General features: G+C 42.8%; 1 protein-coding gene and 1 long non-coding RNA gene across 6 annotated transcripts in view; one reads left to right on the forward strand and one right to left on the reverse strand.

Annotated features, from left to right (window-relative positions):
• Positions 1–26258, forward strand: part of LOC134220370 (uncharacterized) — a 1038156-nt gene that overhangs the window by 677691 nt on the left and 334207 nt on the right. The gene's annotated exons all lie outside the window — the stretch shown is intronic.
• On the reverse strand, positions 24740–25879 carry LOC134220373 (uncharacterized). Its single transcript, XR_009981879.1, has 4 exons — positions 25769–25879; positions 25596–25705; positions 25245–25526; positions 24740–25171 (listed from the first exon to the last, which is right to left on the reverse strand). It is a non-coding gene; the product is annotated as an uncharacterized LOC134220373 (long non-coding RNA).

The following is a 26258-nucleotide window of genomic DNA, read 5'->3' on the forward strand; positions in this document are numbered from 1 at the left end:
TCCTTTTTAACCATCTCCTCTCATCTGATAAGAGCCCGGCAAAGCAAGGGGAAGCGAAAGGCTATCACAATGTTAAAGATCTCCAAATGGTGTGCCGGACCGGTTGTAAGCCGAGCTCGTAAACAAAACGATCCCTAAACGAGCGGACCAGGACCAACGACAACGACGACGGCGAAGACGACACTGAATGGTCGGTCGTGTGGGACTATCGATTCGGCAAAGGGTTGACCTATCCCTTCCGGTCGGATGTCGGTGGGATGGAAATTTGGCTTAGTTTTGCCGGTTGATATTTGGGGATAGCTATTTCGGAACTCAGAAATCGATTTTCTTTTAATTTGCTGGTAAGGATTTCTTTAATTTATTGCTACATATAAGGGTTCAGACCGAAATGGCTTAGAGCTCAACATCTGTGGACTACCCGCAGCTTGAAAAAACTAAATTTCCATAAATATACAAAAGTTTAACCCTCTAACGCCCAAGACCAGCTTTAGACGGAGTACTTGTTGTTTTTTGTTGTTGTAATTTTCTATTGTTGAGATTTCGAAAAGTTTCTGATGTCTGATGATATGGACTTCAATATAGGTTTAAATGTGGTCTAAAGTTAATATTCAAAAATCTACATATTTGAATATTTTTATTCCTCCTTTGAAAAGTGAAATATTTGTAGTTTAGTATTTTTCCACAGCTAATCTTATCCAATAGAAGGCTATAGTGACGAATAATACACCCTAACACATTTATCCAACTTCCTACACAGACAATGAAAATAAAAATACCCTGGAAAAATTAAAATAACAAAGAGTCAGAAGTCCGCGAAAAGATGAATAGATTCAAGAAATTATTTTATTGGTTGAAAAACTCGAAAAACAAAATTCTAAAAAATCAAAATTTTAACTGTCATAAGACGAGCACAATTCCATTTAATTCCACCACCTCGTAATACTTTATCATATACGTATTCCGACTTCAACTTCACGATAGAATGGAATTGTGCTAAATTCGTCTTATGACAGTGAAAACATTCCACTAAAAAAGAGCTAAATAATTATCTTCAAAATTTTAAATAGATTATTGTTAATTGATAATTGTTGTCTATTGTGAGACAAATCAGGCGATTTATATTTTGTCTATTGCAGAAAAACTAATGTATCTAGTTTGAAAAACTTGTTCAATTTGTCTTATTTGTTTGTGAGACAATTTGTCAAATTATTTTTGAAAACCGTCAGTGAAGTGGTAAATTATGAAACACTTAATGCCCTCCCAGGCATTGAAAGCGTGAGTGAAGCGGACGAGCATTGATCTAATTCAATCATAGCATCCTATGCCAGTGAGTGAAAAGCCTTGCTCAGATGTTACGGTTTATTTTATCTTACTTGTTAGTAACAAATGTTTAAGTGGATTTGTGTATAAATAACGAGCAACAGAGTTCGCCAAGCCAAACTTCGTATGGTATCCAGGGAAGATACAACTGGAGCATTTGTGTTATGTAACGTACACACTAGTCAAGCAGTTTGACGAACATTGACTCCGCCCCCAAGAAAACGCTTCGGTTGCTGCTTTGTTTGAACGTGTGTGAAGTTGTTCGAACAACCATTTGACAGTTGGCGGCTCGGTTGGAAAAAATTAAAACGGTTTGATTTTGGTTTGAGTTGTCGGGGGTGGAGTCAAAGTTCGCCGAACATGTTTGAGCATTTGTAGTGAAGTTGCACAAACCCCCATATATTTTTTGATGGTTGGTGCTCAAGTTGGCGCTTCGGTCGTTCGTGTGTGATATTGTTGGTCGAATAAATTGATTGTTCGTGTCGCTGTTGGTAAAACTTGATGAATGTTTGAATAAACGAGAGGTGACAGTTCGACAGTTCGCTTTTAAGCTTTTCAGTTTATAAATAGTTCGTCGTCAAACCGGCGGAGGAAATTGTTTAATTTTGTTGTAAGTATGTTTATTTCAAAATACTAAAATATTATCCAAAACAAAATAAAACATTTAAAATCATCTTTTTTCAGGATGTACATTAAATAAAGACAATTCGGGAATGGAAGGTGAAAAATGAAGAGAAGCACAGTCCCCGCATTATGCATTACTGGAATATAGATGTGAAACAAATGCAATGTATCCCAAATAAACTTAGTGAAATGTATTTGACGACGAGTTAATTAATTTATTGCCAAATTGGTCAGATCGTTATTTGAATCAGAAGTTCTTTCATTTGATAATTGCATTGCAATCCTTCTTTTAATTGCTTTTAGAACGCCTCGAGAGATTCTTTAGATGATTACAAACCCGATTTAAACTCTTCTAAGAAAACTTAATAAAATCTCCACGGGATATTTTGACTTCTTCCAGGATTCCTTTAAAAAATCCTGGCAAACTTTCTCCAAAAACTCATTCGAGAATTCAGAGTTTGACAAACACTCCGCTTTTTTTTACACAATTCCTCCGTTGGAAACATAAATTTGTTTTAAAAATTTCCCAGGAATTCATACGAGGATTCCTCCAAAACAATATTCCGAAATTCCGCTACTACAGGATTACCATCGAGAAAATATATCTGGAAATACTTCCAGGAATTCTTTTGTGAATTTCTCGATGAATTCTTTGAAAAGTCCTCCAGGAATTACTACGGGACCGGAAATACCTCCAAGAATTCCTCCAGCAACCTCTTCAATTATTTATTCCAAAATACTTATGAAATAAATCGGAATGCCCTCACCATATTCTATTGATTTTTTTTCAAGAAATCATAAGGGAGTTCCATCGGCTATTTTTTTCCCCTCAAGATTTCCCTTCAAGATTTTTTTTTCTGGAGATCATGGCGGAATTCCCGCAGATAACCCGGAGAAATCCATTGAAAGGGGAAGTTTCTCGTAGAAATTCCTGGAATAATTCCCAAAGAAATTCATGGAAATTTTTCGGTGGAGCTCCCAAAGCTATGCCCGGAAGAATTCTCTGGCGGATTTTCCTCGGAATTCTCTTTGGAATTCCTTTGGTGATTTTTCAAGGAATTCTCCAGCGAATCCCTCTGGCAGTACTTTCTCGGATTTCTATATAAAATATTTCGGGGATCTTTCCGGTAATTCTACGGCAGTTCTTTCGGGAATTAAAACAGCAGTTCTTAAAAAAAGTCCTTTTAGAATTCCTTCAAAACGATATTTTTTTTTTGGGAAACTGCAGGAGTGTTTTCAGGCGTTCGGAAGCAACTTTGGAGGAAATTCGACACAAATTGCCGAAGAAGTCTATGGAGGCGTTATTGAGAAGATATTATAAAAAAAAATCACGAAGGAATAGCCAATAGAATTCCCTAAAAATATCTTGAGAGAATGCCATTAGAATATACCGAAGAAATTCATATCCGAATGAACTTCCGAAGGAATCAGAAGTGCTGGAAAAACTCCTGAAGGAATGCACGAAAAATTTCTGAATTTTCTACGTAAATAATTTTATTTTATTTCTTTGGGAATTCCCTCTTCAATTCCTCTAGGAATACCTCCGGAAATTTATCCCAAAACTCCTTCGGGAGATCCTCCAAAAATTCCTCAAGGAGGCCATCAATAAATTACTAAGGATGTCTTTCAGGTATTCATCAAGAAATTTTTTATCAAATTTCTCCAGGAAGTTCCAAGAGTTCATTCGAGAATTTCTCCAGAAATTTCATCGGGATTTCTCCAAGGAATTGCTTCACAAATTCCTCAAGGAATACCACAGGAAATTCCTCCAAAAATTCCTTCCGAAATTCCTCCACAAAATCCTTCAAAAATACCTCCAGGAAATTCTTCAAGAATTCCATCAAAATCTCTACAGGAGTTTCTTTCTCAAATACCTCCAGGAATTCCTTCCTCCGAATTCCTCAGGAATTCCAAAACAAGTTCCGACGGGAGTACATTTCTCCAGGAATTCCTCCAGAAATTCCTCCGGAAACTCCTTCAAAAATTCCTTCGGTAATAACTCCATGAATTCCTCAGGAAATTCCTCCGCCAATTTTTCCAGGAATTCATCAAGGAATTCCCCCAGAAATTCCTCCAGGGATTCCTCCAGGAAATTCCTCCAGGAATTTCTCCGGAAATTCCTCCAGGAATTCCTCCGGAAATTCCTCCAGGAATTTCTCCAGGAATTCCTCCAGAAATTCCTCCAGGAATTCCTCCGCAGATATTCCAGGAATACCTCCGGGAACTTCTGAGGCAATGCCTCCAGGAATTCTTTTGGAAAATTCTCCGCGGATTCTCCAGAAATACCTTCGGGAATTCCTCCAGGAATTATTTCAGGAATTCCTTCAGGTATTCATTCGGGAATTCATCCAGGAATTCCTCCGAAAATTTCTCCAGGAATTCCTCCAGGCATTCATCAGGGGATTCCTCCTTGAAGAATTCCTGGAGGAATTTACGGAAGAGTTTCTGAAGGAATTCTCGGAGGAATTCCCGGATGAAATGTTAGAGGAAGTCTTCAAAGATTTCTCGGAGGTTCTCCTGGAGGATTTCTCGGAGGAATTCTCGGAGGAATTTCTGGAAGAATTTTTGGAGGAACTCCTGGAGGAATTTTTGAAGGAATTCCTGGGATAATTTTCGGAGGAATTCGTGAAGAAACTCCTGGATAAATTCCTATAGGAATCCCTGTAGAAATTCCTGAAAAAAATCTCTGAGGAATTCTGGAAGGAGTTTCCAGAAAAAATCGGGAAGTCATTCCCGGAGGAGTTCGGGAAGGAATTTCTGGAGCAGTGCCCGATGAAATTCCCGAAGGAATTACCGGGAGAATTTCCGAAGAAATTCGTGCAAAAATACTCGAAGAATTCCTCTAGAAAGGAATACTCGGTGAAATTCAGTAATTCCTCCTTGAGGAATTCCTGGAGAAATTTTTGGATGAAGTCCCGAAAGAATTTCCGGAGGAGTTCCTGAGGAATTTCTGGAGCAGTTCCGAAGGAATTACTGGAGGAGTTCTGAAGGCATTCCGTGAAGAGACCCGAAGGAATTCTTTAAAGTATTTCCGGAGGAATTCCCAAAAGAAATTCCAAACCAACACCTCCATGAAAATCCAGAATTAATTCTCTGCGAAATTTCCGAAACAATTCCACATACTGGTGGAATATTCCCCCAGGAATTCCTCTGGAAGTTCCCCCAGGAATTCCTCCGGAAGTTCCCCCAGGAATTCTCCCGGAAGTTCCCCCAGGAATTTCTCCGGAAGCTCCTCCAGGAATTCCTCTGGAAAGAAGTCCTCCGGAAGTTCCTCCAGAAATTCTTTCGGAAGTTCCTCCAGGAATTCCTCCGGAAGATCGTTCAGGAAGTTCCTCAAGGAATTCCTCCGGAAGTTCCTCCAGGAATTCCTCCGGGAATTCCTCAGGAAGTTCCTCCAGGAATTCCTCAGGAAGTTCCTCCAGGAATTCTTCCGGAAATTCGCCCAGGAATTGCTCCGGAAGTTCCTCCAGGAATTCCTCCGGAAGTTCCTCCAGGAATTCTTCCAGAAGTTCCTCCAGGAATTGTCCGGAAGTTCCTCCAGGAATTCCTCCGGAAGTTCCTCCAGGAATTTCTCCGGAAGTTACTTTGGAGGAACTTCTGGAGGAATTCCCGGAGGAAGGAGGAGCTTCCGCAGATCTTCCTGGATGAGCTTCCAGAGGAGCTCTTGGAAGAGCTTCCGGAGGAATTCCTGGAGGGATTCTCGGAGGAATTCCTGGGGGAACTTCCGGAGGAATTTCTGGGGGAACTTCCGGAAGAATTCCTGGGGGAACTTCCGGAGGAATTTCTGGAGGAACTTCCGGAGGAATTCCTGGAGGAACTTCCGGAGGAATTCCTGAGGGAACTTCCGCAGGAATTCCTGGGGAAACTTTCGGAGGAATTCCTGGGGGAACTTCCAGAGGAATTTCTGGACGAACTTCTGGAGGAATTCCTGGAGGAACTTCTGGGGGAACTCCCGAAGGAACTTTCGGAGGAATTCCTGGAGGAACTTGCTAAGGATATCCTGGAGGAACTTCCAGTTTAGTGTCTCGTTCTTGTGTCGAGACACTGAAGATGACCTTACTGTTGAGATCGAAATACGTATCTGTCGAAGGTACAATCAAGTGGTGGAATTAAATGGAATTGTACAAACTCGTCTTATGACAAATACACTGTTGGATGATTATTATAACACCAACAACAATAAGCATTAAAAAAAAATTAGTCATGCTTAAAAAATGCGTGAATAACATCGGAGGTGATTTATAAATACTAAACTCTGAGACGGGAATGCTCCTGATTAGGGATACGAAGCCAGCAAAACATCATATCATGGCAAAAAAAAAATTAGAGTCTGCTTGTAAAATCCACTCAGGAACCAACTAAATTAATCGATGGAAAAACAGGCTGACAGTATTTTTTCTTATTTCAAATCATCACTCAGAATGGTACGGACGAAAACAATTCAACGCAAAAAATATTATCGTGGAACGTTCACTCTCTGCTAAACAACATGTTTTTTCCTCTACCGTATTATCTACCAGCAAGCCACAAATCGTGACTGTGAAAGCATAATCAACGTCACCGCCCGTTCTATATCCGCTCATCGGTTCAACTCAATTCGAGAGCCGCGCATTTATCAAACATCATTATGCCAGCGACTGGGGCTCAAATCCGTTCGAGTCACAAACCAATCGCAATAAATAAAAGCCAGTCACGTCGTGCTGATTATATTATCAGAGCCCACTCTGGCGACCTGCACCGACATAATCTGATTTCCCGATGAAATTTTGCTTCAGCTCTGAAAGTCATCATCATTGATTTCCTCTCTCCAATTGATTGGAGATGAACCCAAACCGCAGTCATCTCCTACCGAAGTGTCCGTGTGAACGTGTTCATAAAACATGCACAGAGGACAACGCCCCCTTCTAGTGGTCTCGCAAACGGCATGGACAATTTCATATCGGAAATAGACTGGAAATCGGAATTCTGGTGGGACCGAAGACCACTTTGTGGGAAAATCGCAGTAGCAGACACACTCATCTATGGTGTCGGGCATACGTCCATGGATACTGATCAGATTTATGTAGTAGATATGTTCTAACATTTTGATAAATTCTTCATTAATTAATAATTGTTTTACGTTAAATTAAACAATGTGTCCGACACTATATGAATTATTATTTCAACAGTACCTTATTTTTAAGGATCAATCATTATTTAGGCCAAAACCTAATAAATTATTGAAAATAAACGAAACAAGTTTTTATTCAAGTTCACAGTTAGCTCGTTACAAATATTTATTTGAAATTGTGCCCTACTGGTCTCCAATGCATATTAAAATGAAACTAAACATAAAACTTCTCGGATCTATTAAAGAATGTTTTGAAAATCCTCATAATTATTTAAGTTTTTCTATTGCCCCTCAAAATATTTGTGCAAAAAAAATCCGAGAGCGGACAACATAATTGTTTTTAAGATTTGTATTGTTTTGTTGTTAAACAAATTCTGCAACAAGAAATCTACACAAATTATTTAATAGCGAACCTTACTAATCGCACAATAAACGTTTAAAGGTCCATGAATTAAACATAATAATTAAAAAGGTAAAATTCTGAAACCGAATATAATTAAAAGAGATCCCTCCAAAGGTAGCCCATAAGCTCTGAAAGCAAGGTTCACATTAATTAAGCTCTAATTTCCATGTCAACTAACAGCACAACTCATTCATATCATGAATAGTGGAAACGATTCCTCTAAATCTATTCCGGGAAACGGCATCAAGGTTGTTTACTATTGCCCCATCCGTGTTGGTAAACATTTCCCTCGTGAACCCACACTCAGCCCAACTCAGGAAAGCACTGGTGAAACCCGTGCGGAAAAACCACCTTCACATAATATCCCCATCCTGTCGTCAGGATCCGCATAATTACATACACAAGACAGACACGCCTCGCGAACTTCCTTTGTAGACACGTTTGCTTCGGGTTACCACAACTGCTGGCTGCGGCGTTGGAATAATTAAGCACAACTATTTCTAATTTGCGCCACCGGCATCCTTTCTGTTTTCCGTAAGTATTTCAAAAGATTCTTGCGAGCAGCCGTGTTCGCCTGAAGTAGGTCCCACGCGAGTAACGGCGGGGTTCTTGACCTACCTTTCCGAGTAGGGCTGCTCTGCTGCTTGCAGTGGAAAATCAAAGCATTGGTGGCATTACAACTTTCTGCTGGAACATTGCCAGCTCGCGGTTTTGGAGTACTATCGCATTTGGTGACTAGACTACAATCTCGCTAAATCAAGTTATAAATATGAAAATATGACCAATCAAGTCGAAAAGATTTGATATCCGAAAAATTACTAAACCTGAATAATTCAAACCCAGTTGTCTTGAGTTTGCTTTGTTGATGCCCTTCGTGCCGCTAAATAGCTGCGCAAGAGTAGTATCCTTTGGGGAAAGCATCTGGCACTTTTTGTTCTAAAGTTTTCTGAACCGAGGATACATTCATACTTCGTACCTACATTCTTCGTTCGTAGCTAATTTCAAAATCTTCTGGTTCAAGAATGTATTTCAAATGTCATTAAATGTTGCTCAGTGATCGTATTGTAGTTCTAAAACTTTAAATACTAGGGTTCGTTCACAAATTATGTAACGCTTAATCTGCAGATTTAAGACCTCCAAGACCACCCCCGTCGTACCACTTTTTGTATAGCAAGTTTTTTTTGTGTGTGTATCATAATGCATGGCTATGATTCTCTCACACCTCCTTCAAAAACATTCAATCAACTTTTAGTTAACGTTTTTGCCTTTCTCGTATACAAAGTATACGTAAAGGCTATATGTTCGCTCCAAAAACGAACTTTTTATAGGAAGCCCGGAGACCCTTAGTGTTATATACCAATCGACTCAGCTCGACAAATTGAGGTGATGTCTGTGTGTGTGTGTGTGTGTGTTTTTTTCTAACTAAGCAATGGAGGGGGAATCTGCTCAACAGACATCCTGGGTTGTCCAGGAAGTGCGGGGTTAGGGATCAACTCCAACAGCAAACGAGGGAGGCAGGACTACATCCCCGACCCGCTAAACCGTTTCCATTGCTGCCAAGCCCATAGTCCCTTCGGTACAACCAGAAAGTGATGCTTCAAAGGGAGACCAGTGCACAACGCATCTTCGAGGTTAGCTGCGTGTTCTTGCAGCACCGAACATCGTGACTCGCTTTTTTAGAAGAACACTATGGTATCGTGCCAGCGCGTTGCCGGCTTTCAGGTGACTTTACCACGCCCTATATCCTCGGAAGGTGGGAAGGGTCGACTTCGCACCTGCTTCCCTCTGCACGACTGGTATCAAGAATGATGATGCCGCGTGCACCCCAAATTGACCTTTCTGCGATATTCGCCAGCACACAGAGGGACTTGCCAACGCGGTGCATATGCCTGCCCCAGCCTTGACGAGGACCCCTTTCCGTCCTCGGGATCGGAACCCGCCCGGTTGACCGACGCCGCGAAAGCGACGATACCATGTTGTTCTTCGCGCGGCCACTTGTTCGATAAAAGGATCGAATTCGACCACAGAGCATGACCACCGGTATGACCCATGAAGCCGACTCCGATCCCTTGGACCACCTCTTATTTGCGCCTGAACTAGCAATCCTTGAGTCCACGCGCCACCTTCTGTGTAGCTCCGAGACGATTTAGACGATAGCCGATAAAACGGCGTTCCAGCCAACTTCATCTTTACACATCCTCCGAACTAGGTTGTCCGGGGTAGTGTCCAGACCACATGTGGCAAGCATGTGGTCACGCATTGTGCGAAAACGTGGGCACACGAACAATACGTGTTCCGCCGTTTCCTCTAAAACTGCGCACACCAAACACTCGGACGAGGCCGAGCAAGCCAACTGCGTTACCTGCACTGTGATGTTGCAGCACTCTTAAACGCCGGGCACTTCAAGCCCCCCTTGGGGTGCATGCTGTTCACAGCTTTGCTGGAACAAATCAAACAATTGGGAGGGTTCGTGCATTGTGCCTTATGTCTCTCCAATCCGCAGTGTCGGCATATTGCTTCTGTCAGGGCCTTTGCAGTCCCATTGCTTGTGCCCTGGTTTCAGGCACTTGAAGCAAACTTCGGGTTGCTCGTATATGCCTACAGGGCACACCGACCATCCCACCTTGACGCTCCCTAACTTGACTACCTTGGAGGCGTCCGCTGCAGATAGCTGAACCAATGCTACATGCTTCCCTGCTGGACCTTTCCGTAGCCGAACGGCTGCGGTGGGCGTCTCCACTTCACACTGTCGCCGCAGTGCCGTGACGAGCTCTTCGACTTCGGTGATCTCGTCCAGGTCTTTAACCCTTAGATTCACCTCCGACGTGAGTGCCCTCACCTTGACCGTCTCGCCTAGGACTTCCTCCACCAACTTCTTATAGGCGGCGCCCTTTTGCGAGACGCCCCGTTTCAGCTCGAGGATCATCTCGCCCATCCGGGTACGTCTTATTCAACGTACGTCGGCGCTGAGTTCACCGAGCTTGACGTCACTCCTCATCGCCTTCAAGACGTCCGAGTACTTAGCCTCGTCCGCCGTGATGACGTGATGATGAGCGATTGGCGCCTACCCTAGACTTCTTACTACCCTCATTCGCCTGGGCCTTCTTTTCGGCCCTTGACGTCTTCGGTTTCCTCTTGTTCTTGACCAGGGTCCAGGAGGCGTCATCCCCCTCTATTTCCCTGGTCTGGTGCAGCTGAGAACTCTCAGCCTGCCGTAACCCCTTACCACCGTCTTTCCTGGGTGGACGGACCTTTTCAGGTCCTTCCTCCCTCGGTTTTGGATGTACCTGGCCGGGGTTTAGCTTCCCAGCCCCACTACCCTTGTTCGGGGTAGTAACCCTCCGCGTTTTGGAGCGGCCCCCAGGGAGCTCATCCCTTGGAGACTGTCTCCCCCGTTTTTGTGTCTGCTCCGTTGGAGCAGTCACTCCCGACGTACCCGCAAATACTTGAGCCTCAGGCTGGGTAGACTTTGGCGCCACCGTCTTCGCTGGCACGCCTTCGGGCGATTCGACCTTGCCCGAGTCCGCGAATCCTTGGGCCTCAGTCTGGGTAGACCTCGACTCCACGGATTTCACGGGTTTACACTTGGCCGTCCCGACCGCCCTCTCCAGCTTGGCGTCCAGCATCGACTTTCGAAGTTTCTGCAAGCTCCTCTTGAGGTCCTTACTGATATTATGCTTCGATGACGCAAAGTCGATGATGGCGTCCAGCTGTTCCGTCGCCACCTCGAAGGCCGAAAGCCCATCGCGTTTGCGGTTCTTCGCCTCCACAAACCATGGGCCGTCAATAACCTCTACCGGCGTTTTTTTTAGCCGAGAGGAAGGTTAAGTGACCCACGCTGGCGCTGCACACTGAGCTACCGACTATTGCCTCTGGCCTCCTAGGCAGAGACCTGAACAACCCACCGCTTGCGAAGGGGTTGTCGCCTACACTACTACCACTAATTCCAGGTTTTCCATTTTGGTCCCACGAGTTGCTCGGGAAAAGAGGTCCACCACGCCAGAGCCCAGCATGACGCGGTAAGGGACAATTACTGTGGAGGGTGCCCAGGTACCCCACAGGCTCCGTTAAAGGCCTAGCTCATTATTTCACCACCCTGGCCATGCATCCCCTCGGCACGGGTCGCTTGACGCCTTGGGATTAGGGGTTAGGGACGATGGTCCCGGTCTAACTCGCAGTGGCCATGGGGAGGGGTCGTCAAGCCCTTGGACAAAGTCCCTGCTGCCCCGGATGTCTGTGTGTGTGTGTGTGTGTGTGTGTGTGTGTGCGTGTGTGTGTGTGTGCGTGTGTGTGTGTGCGTGTGTGTGTATGTGTGTGTGTGCGCATCCTGCTCCATTGTTTCCTATTGAAAATTGGACGGATCGGACAATGGGCTTGGTAGTTATGGCCAAAATACTTTTTCTCATAAAAAAGCCTACCTAGCTCATTTTTAATGCACTTACCCTAAACGGATTCCCTTATAACATGCTGCATTCGACGCAGTATCCTGCCCCATTATTTCCTATTGAAAATTGGACGGATCGGACAATAGGCTTGGTAGTTATGGCCAAAATACTTTTTCTCAGAAAAAAGTGCGTAAAAAAATCTAGCTCACTTTTAATGCTCTTACCCTGAGCCGATTTCCTCGCTCCCGGTCCCGGTCTAACTCGCAGTGGCCATGGGGAGGGGTCGTCAAGCCCTTGGACAAAGTCCCTGCTGCCCCCAGTGTATGTATTAGGGTGGTTCAAAAAATTGATTTTGCTCCACAGCGCTCATCTGATTCCTTACCATGTTCTGAGTGTATTCTGAAAATTTGAGCTCATTTGGATTAAAACTGATTTAGCACAAGCCGTTTCAAGTTTGCAAGCAAATTAGTATGGGGAAATTTATTTTTTCATTATACTGTTAATGACGTTCCCCATCAAGCGCAGGTTAAAAGAAAACCTACATAGCTGAAAGGAATACTCAATAGCTTTCACTCAGTGAGAACTGCATCTCAATTTATTGTTCAAATAATTAGTAATCGAATTTAATCTATACCGTGGTTTTCTGGAGCTAATTGCATAACTCCTCAACAGGCAACATTGCTGCTCGTGGCGCGAAAGATAGCACACACAAATTTAGGCTACTATGTTGCACTGCACATTTCAGTGATGCCCTCAAAGAAGTTTAACGATCATGACTAAAGATTCGCAATCTATCTTTAAATCGATTACTAATTATTTGGGCATTTAATAAACATGCAGTTTTCGTTGGGTGAACGCTGTTGAGTATTCCTTTCAGCTATGTGAGTTTTCTTTTAACCTGCGCTTAATGGGGAAAAGTCATTAACAGTACCTATAATGAAAAAATAAATTTCCTCATACTAATTTGCTTGCAAACTTGAAACGGCTTGTGCTAAATCAGTTTTAATCCAAATGAGCTCAAATTTTCCGAGGACACTAAGAACATGGTAAAGAATCAGATCAGCACTGTGGAGCAAAATCGATATTTTGAACCACCCTAGTATGTATGTATGTATGTATGTGTGTATGTGTACACAATTTTGTAGACACACTTTTTTTTAACCTAGCATTGGCCAAATTACTCGCAAGAAGTTCCATTCGGCTGAGAATCCTGTCCCATTGTTTGCTATTGAAAATTGGCCAGATTGGACTATGGGATCAGAAGTTATGGTCAAAACACTGTTTTCTATGCACAAAACACGCTAAAAAGCACTAACTCATATTTTTAGTATTTTTTCACGAGAAAGGTACCACCACCGCTTGGTGTATTTATCAGGGTTTTCAGATTATTTTCAGATATATCGGCATTAGAAAATAACTCCCAAAGGTCAAAGCAGCAAACTGAATACTGTATTGACCCGATTTTGTCACTTCTGGATTTTTCTAACCCCCGATTTTATCACGTTTTCGACCCGATTTCGTCACCCTGAAATATGGTTTGTCATCGCGACTGATTACTTCCAACGTTCGATGGTTAATGTATCGTTTATTGAAAGACTTTTTGGAACTTACATCAATTTGGAAATACACATAGGAGAGCGAGAGAGCAGTTCTCTCACGATCGATCAAAGAGTAGAACAAATCGAAGTGCCTGGTAACGAAACACATGTATTTGCATTTTATGGCAGTTGACAACACGGCGTGTAAGTTGCAGTGGTAATTCGAGAAGGGTTCTTAGAAAGGCGCATCGTTGGCGGTTCACAGCATGGGCAATTGAACTTGAGTTTTCTGACCCATGCTGTGAAACCTTGTCGATGGGAAATGATGATTCTTGTCTATGGAAATATTGTTGCTATGTCACATCTGTTAGCAATATGTGACTTGACTAATTTACATACTACAACCCTAAAAAATTTTAAAATTTTAGTCGTTCTTTTCATTTTTGTAAATGATACCGCAATCAATTATGATTAAATAACTTTCACCGTCCGTGGTTTATTATGAATCATTTCTGAGTACCTGTCAAAAAAATTGTAAGCCTTTTCAACAAAAATGGGTTCACGTATTTTGCCTTTCGAAGGCATAAACTGATTCATATTTGGTCGGGGTTTAGCCAAACCGCATCAAGCGACTTTTTGACTAACTTCTGCTAATTTTTTTGTAAATGAAAAAGGAAAACATTTCATGTCCTACATTTATTGTAGGATATTCTCAGTTATGCATCCTCAGTTGAGAGATATTCGATACGATTGGTTATCAGCTAAATCTACTAAACGAAAGCTCGCGCAGATAAATTGGAAATTTTTGGTTGGTGCTTGGTGCGATTTGGCCAATTGTGAAACAAATTAAAAAATTGAAAATTTTTTTTTTCCTAATTTGTCACATTTCCTATTGTTGGCCCGAAAAAAACACGGTCTTGTAGTTGCCTACTTGGCAGCTTCAAAGCTGCAAATATATTAAACTAATTAGTAAATATTACATTTGAGGTGATTAATTTACATTTCTGAGTAATCTTTCCTTCTAGCAATCTGCACATTGATAAAACTCATTAAATATCCTAAATACGTTCTCTTTACTGCAGAGAAACGTTTGGCACATACTACGTACCTAAAGAAAACTACCGCTCATGACAAAGACAATACAAATTACTTCTGCTTCTGCACTGATCGTGACGTTTGGATATCATCAGTTTGGTGCGGCTTTATAGGCGATGGGAACTGCCGGTTGCTTTACCAGAATTTTAACACTGTTTGTATTGCACCAATGGTGCGGCAACATACCCCTTCCCGTGATCAATCGCCTAAACTAAGCACTATTTTCTGACTCCAAAAATCTTGGCTGTTGTCGAACCAAACTTGGTTGCTTGGACTTTGTCAACGGAAGCTGGTTATGGCTGCATACGATGGTCGATGCCCTAGAGTGCTGATAGTCGTATGCGGTAATGACGTATACGCTGGTGAAACAGATGAAACTCCAGAGTCCAGATAACGTGTATTAGGTGTAGACACGCATCGATTTTGTTGTAAATTTCAACGACATCACAAATTAGCAGAATGCTCCTGTTCCGTATGTTTTCAACTTTTTCAGAGGCAACACTACGGCAGGTTACCCAACTACAGTAACTCACTCACAGCACTGATTGGTAGATATATCTTCACTTGAGCATTAAACTGATTTTGGATCTGACTTTTGAATAGATTAGGAACAGATTGCCACCAAGAACTAGATTTCTTTCCAACTTTGGACAAGAAATCGGCCCTACCGAATATACAGCAACTAGTAAAGAGCAGTACCGTGCCAATGAAGCGTCAAGTTTTGCGAGCAGTGATGACCCTATTTGATCCCCTCGGATTAATTGCTCATTACGTAGTATATGGAAAGATACTCATGCAGGAGAATTGGAGGTCCGGAACCGATTGGGATGAACCAATAGCTGATTATCTTCATGATATGTGGTACCGCTGGATCGAGTTACTCAGCCAATTATGCAACGTGAAGGTTCCTAGATGTTTCTTCAGTGGAGTGAGACTTCATGCACTTCAGCTCCATATATTCGTTGACGCCAGCGAAATGGCATACGCTGCAGTAGCATATTTGCGACTGGATAAAGGAACTGGCCGAAGATGCGCATTAGTAGCAGCGAAAACCAAAGTTTCACCATTGAAGCCATTGTCAGTTCCTCGACTTGAGCTTCAGGCTGCCATGCAAAGCGTGACCATTTACCACCATTTACCAGCGACCATTTACCTTCTTGGGAGTTGATTACTTTGGGCCTCTGGAAGTCAAAGTGGGTAGAGCAACAGATAAAAGGTAGGTGGCACTCTTCACATGCCTGACTGTCAGAGCCATTCACCTCGAAGTCGTAAACAGCCTGTCTACTGATTCCTTCGTGATGGCATTTCGAAGATTTGTGGCAAGAAGGGGTGCACCAGCGGAGGTGTACTCCGATAATGCAACAAATTTCATTGGGACAAGCCGTCAGTTGGCCAAAGAAATCCGTGCCATCAACGAAGAATGTGCAGCTACCTTCACCAATGCTTAAACAACATGGAGATACAACGTTCCCGTTGCACCTCATATGGGCGGACCATGGGAGCGAATGGTCTGATCCGTAAAAACGGGAATGAAAGCCATCACAGAGTCAGCGCGACACCCGAGCGACGAGGTTCTACAGACAATACTGGTGGAAGCTGAAGCCGTAGTTAACAGTCGTCCGTTAACATATATTCCTTTGGGATCGGCGGATCACGAAGCTCTCACGCCAAATCATTTCGTAATGGACGACAAGGTAAGGAGTTCGTGGTTAAAAAGTCGCATCCTGGAGGTAGTCAAAGGTAGAGGAGGTCATGTAAGGAGTGCTAAGGTCCAGACAATCAAAGGAGTAATCTCGAGGGCTGCGGTCAAACTGGCAGTTTTGGACATAAAGAAGGAATCCGAAGAAGCCAAGCCACTAAAGACAGTGCTGCAGTAGACCCGTTAGTTCACGGGGAAGGGGATGTTGTCGCACCCACTGTGCGAAACGATCAATCGGATGGTGTAGTGAATGTGAAACAACTGGTCACTCGCGCGCGTATATATTGATGACCTACGGCCGAGGGGCAAGAAGCACAAGGCAGGATTGTTTAGAGATACATATAACAAAGGCCGCCAGAGTAGTTTGTTTTCGCTGATGACTATAGAGCAGAGTGAATGGAAATCAATTTATTTGAGTTTGAGCTAGTAGTCGCAGTTATTATTCTAACATATTAAAATAATAATAATAATACAACACCATAGAATTAGTGGTTGAATTAGAACCCGTGAGTTTTATCTAGACGGTGTATTGATCGGCATATCAGTAAGGTGGCAGTGGTTATCAACTGACTTGGGGATCTAAATTGAACTAGGACGGTTGTCGACCTAAGAAGGGTTTCAAAAGTACCGAAACACATAAATCTTTGAAGAATGTTGGCGTACGCTAACGAAGAAAACACGGTCTTGTAGTTGCCTACTTGGCTAGCTATGTGCCCGGCCCACCGCAGTCGTCCGATTTTTACGGTGTGAACAATGGATGGTTCTCCCAGCAGCTCATGCAACTGGTGGTGGACAGTCTACCTATTGACCAAAGTAAACTAATGCTTGTTGGTAAGGCGGGAGTAGTGTTATCGGCTAATGAAATGTGTTGGATTTGTTTTAGAAACAGCTTCAAAACACTCCAATACACCCCCAATAATTTTATTTATATACTATCGTATCCCGAGCAAGATGTGTTGTTGTTGTTGTTGTTGTATATTAGTGTAGGCGCTCAATGAAAGAAGGGATTTCCGAGTTTTTAATCGTTTAATCGACCGATAAAAACTTCCTAAAAGTATACGGAGTTATAGCTACAATAGTTGTACATACTTCTTTTACTTACATTTAGTTCTTTCAGGTTTTATTTCCAGGAAATTCTTACGTTAAAGTATCGGTTACGAGTTCTACTTTCATGAATCGATTACTGCCTGGTTCTATAATTAAGCATAAGCTGTTATTTTGTCTAAAACATGGTTCGCTAATTTACCGGTCCAAAGCGTTGTTTGGTCACAGGAGGGATTAAGAATTAGATAGAAACAATCGTTTGAAGTTAACCTATTTTCGAGAGAATTCATTAGATACGAAATATAGGTTCAATTTCTTCTTAAGTTACCTATGCTTATAGTTCACTGAAACTACTGAACTTAATAAACTTCATGAGCATCAAATTAGCACAATTTAGGGTATTATATCGTAATTTAAGTAATAATGAGCTTCTTAGTAATTATGCAATTCCGTTTTACATTTCATTGCACATCTGACAGCCTTCTTCACCTCGCATGTCCGTTGGCGTTGACATTGACGTCTATTGATGTATAGGCGTGTTGCAAGGCACATCCTATTGTGCTAGTAAGTGAGGCGCGCCGACCAAGGGGTCGTCACAATTAGTGACACTTTACACTATCCGTGAATTCGTGTCTGATAAATTAGAGTAATCAAAAAAAAAAAAATATATATATATATATATATATATGGTAAGGGTACAATAAATTCACTTAGCTTATGTATTATATTAGTTGCTGCTGTTCGCCGATTCCGTGGTACTGCTTTCGTTGTATTTCTCTAGTTATTTGCATAGATTTCTATTTTCTTTCATTTAGGTAGTTCACTTTCTTTTGAATGTTTTTACTGCTTTTTTTGTTTTTTGTTGCTTTTCGCTTGATTTTACACTTTCATGCACATATCTCGTCTTCTTCGTTTTGTTCAACTTCCTCTTCATTTTGTATTCTTCCGTTTTTTTGTGCATCACTTTGCGTCAACTTCTCTTTCATATCACTTTTACTAACACTATTCTTTTCCTTCTTCCAATAATCAGCTTCATCTTCTTTCAATAGTGTGCTTCTTCTTCATCTTCCCCAATAATCTGCTTCTTCTTCTTCTTCTTTTACTGCTTCTTCTTCTTCTGCATTTCTTCGTATTGTTCACAGTTGCCGATACAGATCTGTCTCTTGTAGGAAATCCAGCATACGTTTTTCACTTTCAGCATCATTCTGTAGAGCCGCACACAAGCTTGTTTGATCTAGTCGATATTTTTTTCTAGCATCGTCGTATTTTCTGCATTGCAGAATAATATGGCGGACGTCAATGATTGTCAATGATTGCAACACTCACAAACTGGTGGGGATGACTTCTTTATTAAGAACTCGTGAGTTAGTCGAGTGTGACCAATACGTAGTCGCGTGAGCATCCTTTGATCGGCAGGATTTTCCTGGTCTATCCATTTAACGGTGCTAGGTTTGGATTCCTTTAGTTTGACGTTTCTCTCATGTGACCATTGATCTTCCCATCTTATACGGATTGATTGCTTGATAGATTTTATCACATCTACTCCTAGAATTGCGATCTCATGTGGTAGCCTGTCTCGTCCCACTTTGGCAAGCCGGTCTGCTTCTTCGTTGCCATGAATTCCGGCATGGCCAGGGATCCAGCATAACTGAGCTGGACGTATTCGAAGCATTCTTTCTATTTCTAAGATCCATGGGTGTTATGATTTGCCATTTTCTGTGTTTGATCGCATAGGCTTCCGCTGAGAACACGCTACAAAATGACGGTAGGGCTATCGATTGTTGAAGATTATCACAGAATATTCCTACTCCAACTGAATTATCGCTTTTCGATCCATCGGTATATACTATCACGGAACGATTGAAATTATTTGCCAACAACTCTTGTACGATAGGTCTTACTACAATCGGGTGATCTCCTGCTATGACCTTATGCTTCACATCCCATACTATTTCTGGTTTGTGTTCATGCCACTTTCGAGTGCTAAGCCGCGAGCGCACTTCTACTTTCGGTAATGTCATCTCTACTGCTTCCATGAGACATTCAGATGCTCTCCGAACAACTGGGAGGTCGATATTAGATCGGTCTTTCTCCATCACGCGAATAGCAGCACGTGCTAAAGATTGGACAGTCAAGAAATTGAATGGTATTGTGCCAGCTTCTGCCATAATCGCTAGAGTTGGGCTGGTAACAAATGCACCAGAAGCCATTCGGATCATTTTATTATATATAGGCGCAAGTGAATGGATAACCTCGTTTTTTGCTCTACTAAACAGAACTATGCCATAAAGAAGGCGTGTTGTTATTATTGCTGAACCGGTTCGTAACAGTGCAGCTCGCTGGCCTCGGGGAATCCTGTCGGTTATCATTTTCATGATTCTTAGCCGTGAATCGCATTTTCTTTTTGCCAGTTTACAGTGAGGTTTAAATGTTAGGGTCCTATCTAAGGTTACGTCAACTGTCTCGTCTTTGGTATAACAACACGATCAATATTGCCCCCAGGCTCTCGGCGGGCATTAGGACTGCAGTAGAAAATTTTAGATTTATCTGCCGATGTGCTGAATCCGACGCTTTTAGCCCATTTGTCGACAGCTTTCACGGCTCTCTGTAAATCACGATACATAGGTTGCTCCTTTTTCCTTCGCGCTACTAATAATATGTCGTCCGCGTACAGGAGTACCGGAGTACGATGAGGTTATTCGGAACAATACGAAAAATCGGTTGCATTGCTGCTAGAAATAGTGTGACGGACAGCACAGACCCTTGCGGTACACCATTTTCTAGAGACATTTCCTGTGAGTATGCTCCGTTGACACTTACGCGGAAAGAACGACCATCGAGAAAGCTATTCAAAATGTTGAACATTCGCCCGTTGATTTGCCACTTGCGCAGTGTGCGTAAAATACCGTACCTCCATGTGGTATCATAAGCTTTCGAGAGGTCTAGCGATGCTATAAGACAGTGTTCATCATTGTTTGGTAGCGACCAACTCCGCCAAGTAGGGACACGGCAGGTATTTCCGTCCATCGTCATAGGGGCTGAAATCAATGAAAGCAACGTCATTTTGCTAGAACTCCACTATAGCAGAACGTTTCGCCTAAGCTTACGATTGGGTACGGATGAATTTGGCAAAAAAGCTTCTATTTTATTGATATTTGAGACTATGACGATAAGACGAAAATGCCTGCCTCAACCCTACGTATTGATGCCATGATCAGCTCTAAAAGCATGTTGCCTCTTGTCGAGCCTACCATTTGACTCCAGCTTGGTTGTTAACCTTCTATTTATAATACGCTCGAAAACTTTTGATATGCAATTTCTGAGAGTAATTGGCCTGAAGGCAGCGGGCCGGATTCAGTGGTATTCGGTTTAGGGATTGGTATTATTATTCCAGTTCGCCAACTGGATGGGAAAACGCCACTGCGCCATATTCGGTTTAAAAGTTCTAGCAATGCCGTCTTTACGGATAGAGGTAGTCTTTGTAGCATCGGGTATCCAATAGTGTCTGGGCCTGTAGAGGCACTTCGGCCTTTATCAAGTGTGTACAGGAGTTCATCCAAGGAGAAGTCCGAGTTGTACGTGTTGCCTGTATCAGGTAGGAGTTGTATGCGAACTCGTTCAGCTTCTTCCTTTGCCATTTGAAATAATGGAGGATAGCTTGAGGACGCTGATCTTTCCCATTAGTGCTTGGCCAGTTCTGCTGCTACTTCTTCCGCATTATCAGTATACCCATCAGGCCGCTTGAGAACGGCTGTACGGTGTTGCCTCTTTCCTCTCAATGTGTTAACTGAGTGCCACATTTCAGCGGCAGTGCTATTCGTTGATATTTTCCCGACGAACTCCTCCCACGATTTTCTTTTTGCTTCGTTTATTGATTTCTTCGCCTCTGCTCTGGCTACTTGGAATTTTCCAAGTGCATCGGATGTGTCTAGACCGGCTGCTTTGATGCGCTTCAATGCTCTCAATGTTTTTCGGCGAAGCTTAATCGCTGTTTTTACTTCCGCCGACCACCAAGGTACCGATTTTGTACCAATATGGCCAGATGTTCGAGGTATGGAGGATACTGCCGCTGATAGGATTCGGTTCACAAATTCGTCGACTTCGATTTGGTCCCCAGGCTTAATGCTGCTTGCCGTTAACCTCTCGTATGCTGTCCAATCCGCCTGATCTTAAAGCCATCGTCGTGTCTTTGTCGGTACTCGTGACCAATTGGGTGCGGATATTGTGATCGGAAAATGATCGCTATTATGTGTGTCCAAAAGTGTCCTCCAAATAAATTTTGGGGCTAACGTCTCCGAGCATATTGACAGATCTAAAGCTGACGTGAAACCCGTTGCTGGATCAATACGTGTATGCGACCTATTGTTCAATATAATCAGCTGCTTTGTCAATGTTTTTCCGCAATGTAGCGTCCGAGTAAATTTGTTGTAAGTGAACCCCATGCAGGATGGTGAGCATTGAAGTCACCAAGAAGCAATAATGGAGTTGGCAGTCCATCCAGTAATTTGTCTAATTCGGTTTGACAACGCTGATCACTTGGCGGAATGTATAGTGACACTATCGTCATTGGAGCGGAAGCTGTACCCGAACTGCGATTGCTTGGAGGTTACAGTTTACATCAATGCGCTCAAAAAGAACACCTTCACGAATGGCAAGCCCTACACCTTGCTGCCAATACCGACGGCTTCCGTTTTCAACGAGTAGAGTGTAGTTCTTGCCGGCAAAGTCTGGTGTGACGTTTCGTTTATCTACTTTGGTTTCTTATAGAGCTGTTATGCATGGTTGATACCTACTAATTAACAACTTGAGCTCGCTAATGTTAGAACGTAAGCCGCGTATATTCCACTGCAATGCAAAGCATTTAGTAGGCTCATTGTAGGACCTGTCGCAAGAAGTTACAGATGATGACGATGTAGTAAAATCGACCGAATTCCAGGAGGAAGAAGGAGGTGCATGACGCTCTTGGCAGGTCTCACCTACATCCCCCCGGACATCCACTCCCACCCTTGGGAGGGGGAAGGTTACTTCACGCCCTCCCCACGTCGATTGTGGCACGTCGAAATAGAAACGCAATGGTTTGATGTTGATGGTGATAATACAGGTACTAGCTCGGTCATTCGGGTCTCATGATGACTACAGGCTTCACTGGCGGAAAGCCGGGAGGAGAATTGCGAGGGCCGAATATTCTTGGAGTGAGTACCGCCTTCTTCCCCCGGACAGACCCTTCCATGCTCGGAAGTGGAGAAGCTACTTTCATCTCTTCTTCCCCAAACCAGTTACTAGAAATTATGGCGCCGGTGGCGTCGCAGGACAGGCTTGTATTAATTACAGTACTTGTGGAAGGTGCAGCGAATGTGTACGGTACGTGAGTATACGGTTTCTTAGTAGGTGGGTAGAGGGTACATTGATCTGTTCTATGATCGACCGCACAGGAGGATTCTCTATCAACGGGTAGGGGTAAACCGTCCCGGACAGATCTTCCAACCTGTTGCGCTCTTACTTGTAAAAGTGAAGGGGGTACTACACTTTCCCTCCCTTCAAGTCGATTCGTATCACTGTCTATTTCGTTTATCAGGAAGTTACTGCTGGTCGATAGTTGTAGGGGGGGTTGCTTCCTATCGAACATGATGGTTAAGGGGTGTTCCTTCGACCTCATAGTCTTCGTCAACGCTTTCGACATCCTGATCTAAAGTGGCGGTTTTTTTGGGCAGTTTTTTTCGGAGGTGGACTTTGCGAAGTGTTGTTGTGCCGGTTTTCTTTTCTTTTCTGCTTCTTGCTGCTTCCGTTGCCTTTGGGTTCAGTTATCGCCGGTGATCTATTTCTAAGTTGCCTCATTACTGGAGATTCTCCGATCTGTTTAGCAAGACGATGCTGATGTGCAGCTACCGCTGGTAGGTTTAGCTGGCTTTGTTGACCCGATTGGCTCGCTTGGGATTGTTGGTTCACTTGACATGATTTAGGTTCTTCGTTTCGTTGACTCATTTGACTTGACATCGTTGCTTGGATTTGACGGAGCTCCGATTCTTTCGCCCTGATGTGGACCATCATTCTTTCCATTTTGTCATCTTTTCTTTTTATGTCATCCATAAGTTGGGTGATTCTAGCTTCTTTTGCCTCCATTTTCTTCATTAGTTCATCCAGTTTATTCTCGGTTGATTGCCGGGCTGCGGCATCAGCATAGCTGCCGATTCCTGTTTCGATTCGCTTACGAGCTTCCGGGAAAGTAAGGTTGTAATCCACTTTCAAACGGACAATCTCCACTTCCCTTTTGAAAACCGGGCACTGACGGTTGTTCGGACGATGTGCTCCTCCGTAGTTAATACAATGGGCAGGTGCCGTACATTCTTCTTCTGCTAATTCGTGTTCCTTTGAACAGTTGGTGCAACGTTTAGAACCAGGACAGCGGAGACGAGGATGGTGAAAACGAAAACAACCGTAGCATGGAAGTGGATTCGGATAATATGAGCGAGTAGCAACGCGTAGTAAGCCAACCCTAACATATAAAGGATGATTGCATTTATTGAACGTGAGAATTAAAGCGGACGTGTTGACTTTCAGACCGTGATCTTTACGAGTAATGCGTTGGACTCGGATCACACCCTGGCTTGCAAGATGCTGTAGTACATCCTTCTCATCCATATGGATGAGTTCAAAGCAGAATATAACGCAACGACTAATATTCATAGTTGGATGTTCTTGGACTACAACTTCAGTGCCGTCCATAAGCATGGACAACTTCAGCAGCGCTCTGACCTGTACTTGCTTCCTAACTTTTAACATATATCGATTTCCTTTTGCTTCTTAAATAAAATCAATTAAACATAAGATAAAAAGTACCCAAAATAAAAAAAAATCTTATTTCTTATGATTCAGATGGAATTTGAAAATATGTCACTTGAAGGAACTGACCTACGGAATTCATATATCCAAGTATGACGGTAATCACTTGATTTGAACGAGAATTAAACATCTAAATATCCCCTTGATTTAAATAAAAAAGGTTAGAATTTAAGCAAGTTAGTCGAATCATCATTCTACCACATTGCTTTATGCAGTGCAGATGTCACAGATCGCGTTTATGCAGCTCTAAAGATGAAATTTACTATTCGAACCTTGTCTGTCGCACTTTTGTTATTTTTCAGGTTCAAACTATTTTACATATGGTACCATAATATAATCTACACCATTTTCTTTGGTAACACTTGCATAAGACAGCTGATTAATCTGAACTGAACCTGACTGACTGAACCGAGATTCAAAATCGTTGCCACCGGATTTGCTAGCAGGTTTCGGTGGACATGGACATCCATGACAATCACATCACGTCAATAATTGCATTCACTTTGAATCGATTCATATATTACACCTCTTCAGACCGCTAACCTAACTTCCGTAGCTGCATTGATGTTGTTGCGATTTCGACTCTCATCAGAACGGCTAATTAGCTTCATTTGGTTGTTATTCCAAGGCGGTAATGGTTGCTTAGTGAGGTGTGATATAATTTTCGGAAATAAGTGCGAATTGATGATAAATAGCAAAATTTTCCGATGTCAATTATTTTTCCTACAATACATCAAAATCAACGGGATCAAATCGTGGTGTCCGAATTTGTCATTGCATGCTTGGCGGATGTAATTTTTCATCCCACTAATGCTTCACGATAATCACTTTTGCTGGTGGGTTATTTCCGGGGCGCTGATTTGGTGCTGGTCCCTTGATCGGTGCTGGTCCCTTAATCGGTCCCGGTCCAGGTTTCTGTGGTTGAATCGGCCCCTTCACTGGTCCTCCCGGTTTGTTTGTTTGAACTACGACTACGCTCGGTTTCTTACCAGGAGTGGTAACCACAACAACCGGTGCTTGTTGGACTGGCCCGCCGCCGGGACCTTTACGTTGTGGGCGAGCCTGGACAGCTACTACGACGATGGCGCATATCAGTAGTGAAAACGTGAGGAACTGAAACGGTAGAAAATCGGTTTCGATATAACTTCTGATAGATTGTTTGAATATCACATGGATCACTAAATACCTTCATCTTTTGTTTGTAGCTCGACTGGTTGCTTTAAGAACACTGATTGATTTCTACGGGTTGGAGTGGACTTTTATATTATCTATTTGCCCTAGGTATTATTGATATATGTGATTAGCACCTTTTCGGCAAAAGCAAAACAAAAAATTTAAGCTTATGTACACATATTTATTTCCCAAAACGGTTCAATATCGTCCTACCACTACGGGTTGAACGACTGTGCGCGAAACTATGGGTCGTACAATAACTGGTTGTCGCACCAAAACAGGAGGTCTGCGAATTCTGTAAAAAATGTTCGAAAACAAATAAATTAGGTTTTTATGTTCTGCGCTTCACCACTGATCCACATACGCTGGTTGCACGATGACTGGAGCGACAACGACTGGCGGAGGGCCGCGACGGTGGGGCTTCGCCATCCCCAAGCAGCACATCAGAGCTACCACCAAAAATAGCACAATCGACTAGAAAATAAAATTTCTCCTTTATTGATTCGAAAAACCTGTTATTTCACTAATCACACTTACCAATTTCACCATTTTTTCTTTTCTAATATTCGCACAAGTCGGCTATCGAAAATTTCCACTTTTCAACCGGAACGATCCGATGCAAATACTGCTGCTGTGAGACGATGCGATTGGGACTTTATACAGTTGAGGCCGGACATGGGGTAAAAAACATCGATTCCTTGAGGTGCTAAGTGGTCGCACCATCGACGGACAGTCGGCGGTGAACTTGTTAACAGATGACTAGGCGTGAGGTGCGATAGAAGAAGTATGCGAGGGGATTCACGCACGGAATTTTTGAAAATGTTTATCTGAGTCATATGGGGAAGATTTGAGCAGTGCTAATAAAGTAGGTTGACGAAAACTGAAGAAGATACCGGTGCATAACGAACCCATGCGACAAAATGGCCTCACTCATAAAATCACTCATATAATCTGTTGTAGGACATTTATGAACGAATATTACCATTACAATTCAGTATTAGTTATTCATAATTGAACTGCAATGGAA

The sequence above is a fragment of the Armigeres subalbatus genome, chromosome 3, assembly GCF_024139115.2.
Source record: "Armigeres subalbatus isolate Guangzhou_Male chromosome 3, GZ_Asu_2, whole genome shotgun sequence".
Lineage (NCBI taxonomy): Eukaryota > Metazoa > Arthropoda > Insecta > Diptera > Culicidae > Armigeres > Armigeres subalbatus.